A 7,589-nucleotide genomic window follows, 5' to 3' on the forward strand; every position below is an offset into this window, starting at 1 on the left:
ACCGCCAGGGAAAGCCGCCAGAGAACAAAAGCCTGGAAATACCGGCTCACAGCGTGCCCATCCCCATCCCCCCTCGCAGGGGACACGGAGACTCTACCCAAACAGGGTTGCCTGAGTATCGGCGCGGCAGGCCCCTCCCCCAGAACACAGAAGGCAGGCTGAAAAATCAAGAAGCCCACAACCCGGGCGCCTGGGTGGCGCAGTCATTGAGCGCCTGTCTTCGGCTTAGGGCGTGATCCCGGCGTTCCGGAAAGGAGTCCCTCATCGGGCTCCTCCGCTGGGAGCCTGCTTCTTCCTCTCCCACTCCCCTGCTTCTGTTCCCTCTCTCGCTGGTTGGCTGCCACATAAATAAATAAATAAAATCTTTAAAGAAGAAGCCCACATCCCTAAGATCCCTATAAAACAAGGGGCACGGCCTGGGACCCAGTCAATAATTTGGGCTCTGGAAACCCCGCAACCTCTCTTCATCAGAATGACAAGAAGGAGAAGCCCCCCCCAGCAAAGAAAAGACAGTGATTCTGTGGCCTCTGCCACAGAAATAATGGATATGGATGTAACCAAATTATCAGAAATGGAATTCAGAGTAACGATGGTCAAAATGATGAGTAGAATTGAAAAAACTATTAACGAAAAGGTTACTGAGAATATAGAATCCCTAAGGACAGAAATGAGAGCGAATCTGACAGAAATTAAAAATTCTATGAGCCAAATGCAGGCAAAACTAGAGGCTCTGACGGCCAGGGTCGCAGAAGCAGAGGAACGGGTTAGTGAATTGGAGGATGGGTTAATAGAGGAAAAAATGAAAATAGAAGATGGTCTTAAAAAAATCCACGCCCACGAATGTAGGTTACGGGAGATTACTGACTCAATGAAACGATCCAATGTTAGAATCATCGGCATCCCCGAGGGGGTGGAGAAAAACAGAGGTCTAGAAGAGATATTTGAACAAATTGTAGCTGAAAACTTCCCTAATCTAGCAAGGGAAACAAACATTCGTGTCCAAGAGGCAGAGAGGACCCCTCCCAAGCTCAACCACGACAAACCTACGCCACGTCACGTCATAGTGCAATTCGCAAATATTAGATGCAAGGATACAGTATTGAAAGCGGCCAGGGCAAAGAAATTTCTCACGTACCAAGGCAAAAGCATCAGAATTACGTCAGACCTGTCTACACAGACCTGGAATGAGAGAAAGGGTTGGGGGAGCATATTTAAAGCTCTTTCAGAGAAAAACATGCAGCCAAGGATCCTTTATCCAGCAAGGCTGTCATTCAGAATTGATGGAGAAATAAAGACATTTCAGAATCGCCAGTCACTAACCAATTTTGTAACCACGAAACCAGCCCTACAGGAGATATTACGGGGGGTTCTATAAAAGTAAAAAGGCCCCAAGAGTGATACAGAACAGAAAGTCACAGCCAATACAAACAAAGACTTTACTGGCAACATGGCAACATTAAAATCATATCTCTCAGTAATCAGTCTTAATGTAAATGGTTTGAACCATCCCATAAAACGCCACAGGGTTGCAGATTGGATAAAAAGAAATGACCCATCCATTTGCTGTCTACAAGAGACTCATTTCGAACCCAAAGATGCATTCAGACTGAGAGTAAGGGGATGGAGTACCATCTTTCACGCAAATGGACCTCAAAAGAAAGCTGGGGTAGCAATTCTCATATCAGATAAATTGGATTTTAAACTACAGACTATAGTTAGAGATGCAGAAGGGCACTATATTATTCTTAAGGGAAGTATTCAACAAGTGGATATGACAATTATAAATATATATGCCCCCAACAGGGGAGCAGCAAGATACACAAGCCAACTCTTAACCAGAATAAAGAGACATATAAATAAAAATACATTAATAGTAGGGGACCTCAACACTCCACTCTCAGAAATAGACAGAACACCCTGGCAAAAACTAAGCAAAGAATCAAAGGCTTTGAATGCCATACTCGACGAGTTGGACCTCATAGATATATATAGAACACTACACCCCAGAACCAAAGAATACTCATTCTATTCTAATGCCCATGGAACATTCTCAAGAATAGACCATGTTCTGGGACACAAAACAGGTCTCAACCGATACCAAAAGATTGAAATTATCCCCTGCATATTCTCAGACCACAACGCTCTGAAATTGGAACTCAACCACAAGGAAAAATTTGGAAGAAACTCAAACACTTGGAGACTAAGAACCATCCTGCTCAGGAATGACTCGATAAACCAGGAAATCAAAAATCAAATTAAACAATTTATGGAGACCAATGAGAATGAAAATACAACAGTCCAAAACCTATGGGATACTGCAAAGGCAGTCCTAAGGGGGAAATACATAGCCATCCAAGCCTCACTCAAAAGAATAGAAAAATCTAAAATGCAGTTTTTATATTCTCACCTCAAGAAGCTGGAACAGCAACAGAGGGACAGGCCTAATCCACGCACGAGGAAGCAGTTGACCAAAATTAGAGCTGAAATCAATCAAGCAGAAACCAGAAGTACAGTAGAGCAGATCAACAGGACTAGAAGCTGGTTCTTTGAGAGAATCAATAAAATTGACAGACCACTGGCAAGACTTATCCAAAAGAAAAGAGAAAGGACCCAGATTATTAAAATTATGAATGAAAAAGGAGAGGTCACGACGAACACCATTGAAATTGGAAGGATTATTAGAAATTTTTATCAACAGCTATATGCCAATAAACTAAGCAATCTGGAAGAGATGGAATCCTTCCTGGAAACCTATAAACTACCAAGATTGAAACCGGAAGAAATTGATTCCTTAAACAGGCCAATTAATTATGAAGAAATTGAGTCAGTGATAAACAACCTTCCAAATAACAAAACTCCAGGCCCGGACGGTTTTCCTGGGGAATTCTACCAAACATTCAAAGAAGAAATAATACCTATTCTCCTAAAGCTATTTCAAAAAATAGAAACAGAAGGAAAGCTACCAAACTCATTCTATGAGGCCAATATTACCTTGATCCCCAAACCAGGCAAAGACCCCCTCAAAAAGGAGAATTACAGACCGATTTCCCTAATGAATATGGACGCCAAAATCCTCAACAAGATACTTGCTAATAGAATCCAACAGTACATTAAAAGGATTATCCATCACGATCAAGTGGGATTCATACCTGGGATGCAAGCGTGGTTCAATATTCGCAAATCAATCAGCGTGATACATCATATCAACAAGAAAAGACTCAGGAACCATATGATCCTCTCAATCGATGCCGAAAAAGCATTTGACAAAATACAGCATCCTTTCCTGATTAAAACCCTTCAGAGTGTAGGAATAGAAGGTACATTTCTCAATCTCATAAAAGCCATCTATGAAAAGCCTACTGCAAATATTATTCTCAATGGGGAAAAGCTGGAAGCCTTTCCCTTAAGATCAGGAACACGACAAGGATGCCCACTCTCGCCACTATTATTCAACATAGTACTAGAAGTCCTTGCAACAGCAATCAGACGACAAAAAGGGATCAAAGGTATTCAAATTGGCAAAGAAGAAGTCAAAATGTCTCTCTTTGCAGATGACATGATACTCTATATGGAAAACCCAAAAGAAGCCACTCCCAAACTATTAGAAGTTATAGAGCAATTCAGTAACGTGGCAGGATACAAAATAAATGCTCAGAAATCAGTTGCATTTCTATACACGAATAACGAGACCGAAGAAAGAGAAATTAGGGAATCCGTCCCATTTACAATAGCACCAAAAATCATACGTTACCTTGGAATTAACTTAACCAGAGACATAAAGGACCTATATTCTAGAAACTATAAATCACTCTTGAAAGATATTGAGGAAGACATAAAAAGATGGAAAGATATTCCATGCTCATGGATCGGAAGAATTAACATAGTTAAAATGTCCATGCTACCCAGAGCAATCTACACTTTCAATGCTATCCCGATCAAAATACCGAGGACATTTTTCAAGGAACTGGAACAAATAGTCCTTAAATTTGTATGGAAACAGAAAAGGCCCCGAATCTCCAAGGAACTGTTGAAAAGGAAAAACAAAGCTGGGGGCATCACAATGCCGGATTTCGAGCTGTACTACAAAGGTGTGATCACAAAGACAGCATGGTACTGGCACAAAAACAGACACATAGACCAATGGAACAGAATAGAGAGCCCAGAAAAGGACCCTCGGCTCTTTGGGCAACTAATATTTGATAAAGCAGGAAAAAACATCCGGTGGGAAAAAGACAGTCTCTTCAATAAATGGTGCGGAAAATTGGACAGCTACATGCAAAAGAAGGAAACTTGACCAGTCTCTCACACCATACAAAAAATAAACTCCAAATGGATGAAGACCTCGATGTGAGATAGGAATCCATCAAAATTCTAGAGGAGAACATAGGCAGCAACCTCTACGACATCGGCCAAAGCAACCTTTTTCAGGATACATCCCCAAAGGCAAGAGAAACAAAAGATAAAATGAATTTATGGGACTTCATCAAGATTAAAAATTTCTGCACAGCCAAGGAAGCAGTCAGAAAAACTAAGAGGCAGCCCACGTAATGGGAGAAGATATTTGCAAATGACACTACAGATAAAGGACTGGTATCCAAGATCTACAAAGAACTTCTCAAACTCAATACACGAGAAACAAATAAACAAATCAAAAAATGGGCAGAAGATATGAACAGACACTTTTCCAATGAAGACATACAAATGGCTAACAGACACATGAAAAAATGTTCAAAATCATTAGCCATCAAGGAAATTCAAATCAAAACCACACTGAGATACCACCTTACGCCAGTTAGAATGGCAGAAATAGACAAGGCAAGAGACAACAATTGTTGGAGAGGATGTGGAGAAAGGGGATCCCTCCTACATTGTTGGTGGGAATGCAAGTTGGTACAGCCACTCTGGAAAACAGTGTGGAGGTCCCTTAAAAAGTTAAAAATTGAGCTACCCTTTGATCCAGCCATTGCACTACTGGGTGTTTACCCCAAAGATACAGACATAGTAAAGAGAAGGGCCTTATGCACCCCAATGTTCATAACAGCAATGTCCACAATAGCTAAATTGTGGAAGGAGCCGAGATGCCCTTCAACAGATGACTGGATTAAGAAGTTGTGGTCCTTATATACTGTGGTCCTTATATAATGGAATATTACTCAGGTATCAGAAAGAACGAGTTCTCAGCATTTGCTACAACATGGACAGCACTGGAGGAGATAATGCTAAGTGAAATAAGTCAAGCAGAGAAAGACAACTATCATATGATTTCTCTCATCTATGGAACATAAAAACTAGGAAGATCGGTAGGAGAAGAAAGGGATAAAGAAAGGGGGTGTAATCAGAAGGGGTAATGAAACATGAGAGACTATGAGAAACAAACTGAGAAAACAAACTGAGGGCCTCAGAGGGGAGGGGGATGGGGGAATGGGATAGACCGGTGATGTGTAGTAAGGAGGGCACGTATTGCATGGTGCACTGGGTGTTATACACAACTAATGAATCATCGAGCCTTACATCGGAAACCGGGGATGTACTGTATGGTGACTAACATAATATAATAAAAAATCATTTAAAAAAAAAGATAGAAAATTGTGGCTATAGACTGGATAAAGTGACTAAAAGAGGCAATCTGGGCAATATTCAGAATACACGAAATAACAAAACATTTTTAGAACCCAAAATATAGCAATCATTATCCTCCCTAACAATTATCATAAATTTTCAAAAACAGTTCTTAATTTCTTTGAAAAAATACTGCATCATTTTAACTTAATTCAAATACGGATATAGTTTGAAACATCTCAAGTGGAACCATTTTCCATCAGCACAAACCCACAAATTTTTTTGTAAAAAGCAAAGTATATGAAACAAGGGACTATGTCTATAGCACTCTTTTTTCTTCTTCTTTTTAATTTCCAACCTGTATCCCAATGTCTGGAACATAATACATTATTTAATCAACAGAGTATTGGAAAGGAATTATTTAGCCAGATAGGACCATAGTGGCCGACTAAATGCTTCAAATGCTGGCTCATCGGAATACTGCCCAAACAAACTGACCAATTTCCCAATAGTTTAGTAAGTAATACATAAATTGTAAGTTGTGTTCTAGCGATTAAAGTATAAATCACTTTTAGAGTAAGGTTGATGCTTTATCTAATAGTTTCTCCAAGGCTTGCCTAAAGTTAAGTTGAATTCTGGTGTTGTGACCATTAGCTTCCCAGGGACTCTCTCTGGGCTTCAGCACCCCAGAAATCCTGGGGATACTTATGGCCTCCTTTCCCAAAGAGCAACTGATGTCCCAAAAATTTTAACTAATGTGGCTTGAAGTATGACTACCCTGAGATCTGTGTTACCAGATTTCCAAAGCAAAATAAGTAAAAGAAATAGTCAGGGCCCCTGGAGAGAAAAATTATTACAGGGGTATTTAAACTTGAGACACACATGAGATAGGACTTAGGGACCAAGAAGATCCACTGTTTCTAAAAAGTACATTATTTAAGTGATAATTTATTCCATCCACATGTAAATCAAACTTGGCCTAGGAATCAGGTGTATCTGCCCAAAAGGTGTGATAGGGACGTCAAATACTTTGGATTGACGCTTCCTTTTTCTTCATTTAATTGATAAGTCCATATTTTTGAAAAATGAGTCAGACTAGTCCCATTGCTTAGCCCTGCAAGCTGTTGCTGTTGAGTAGATTTCCTATTGTAACATGATGCCTTTGAAATTTTGGATGACTGACTCATCGCCTGCTTTCCTCACTCACCAGCTCTTCACTGTAAAGAAAAAAAATTGCTTTCACAAAAAAAGGAAATGGTAAGTATGAACAGAGGGGATGTGACTTCATTGTAATAATCCAGTGACATGTGAACCAAATAAGAACTTGTTACAGTTCTTGAGAACAAGAAAAACATATGCTGCAAATCTCCTGTTCTAAAGGTTTTTGGTGAGATTTGTAAAACTCTTTCTTCCAGTCAAGTAAAAATTGCAGAAATTGGCTTTATATACTTCAGCCTTTATGGTTTCACAGCTGTTTTAAACGTGAAAAAGCAGAACTCTTTAGATAAAAATTTAAATAATGTGAAAATAAACTATCAAGCTTTGAATTATAAACAGCATGACAGTTCCAACCCATTATTATTTGCTGATCAATAGCATTATGAACAATTATGTGACAACAGGAAGCTTTTATTAAGCAATATTTAATATGGAATTATTGTGAAGGTTTCACAGTGAGCAGTGGAAATTAAGCAAACTTGTAAGACTTTGTGTATTTCTATGTTTCTAATAGACTCCAACTCAAACTTTCAAATGAATAATTTTGGGTATTTGAATATCCAAGTTCAAAAAGGGGAAAATACCTCAAATTGGCTATTTTTAATCAACTTTATTGAAGTACACTTACTCGGGGCACCTGGGTGGCTCAGCCGTTAAACGTCTGCCTTCAGCTCAGGTCATGATCCCAGAGTCCTGGGATCAAGCCCCGCAATGGGCTCCCTACTCGGCAGGAAGCCTGCTTCTCCCTCTCACACTCTGTTTGCTTGTGTTCGCTCTCTCACTGTCTCTGTCAAATAAATAAAAATAAAAAT

Source organism: Ursus maritimus, unplaced genomic scaffold (genome assembly GCF_017311325.1).
Source record: "Ursus maritimus isolate PB19 unplaced genomic scaffold, ASM1731132v1 scaffold_7, whole genome shotgun sequence".
NCBI lineage: Eukaryota > Metazoa > Chordata > Mammalia > Carnivora > Ursidae > Ursus > Ursus maritimus.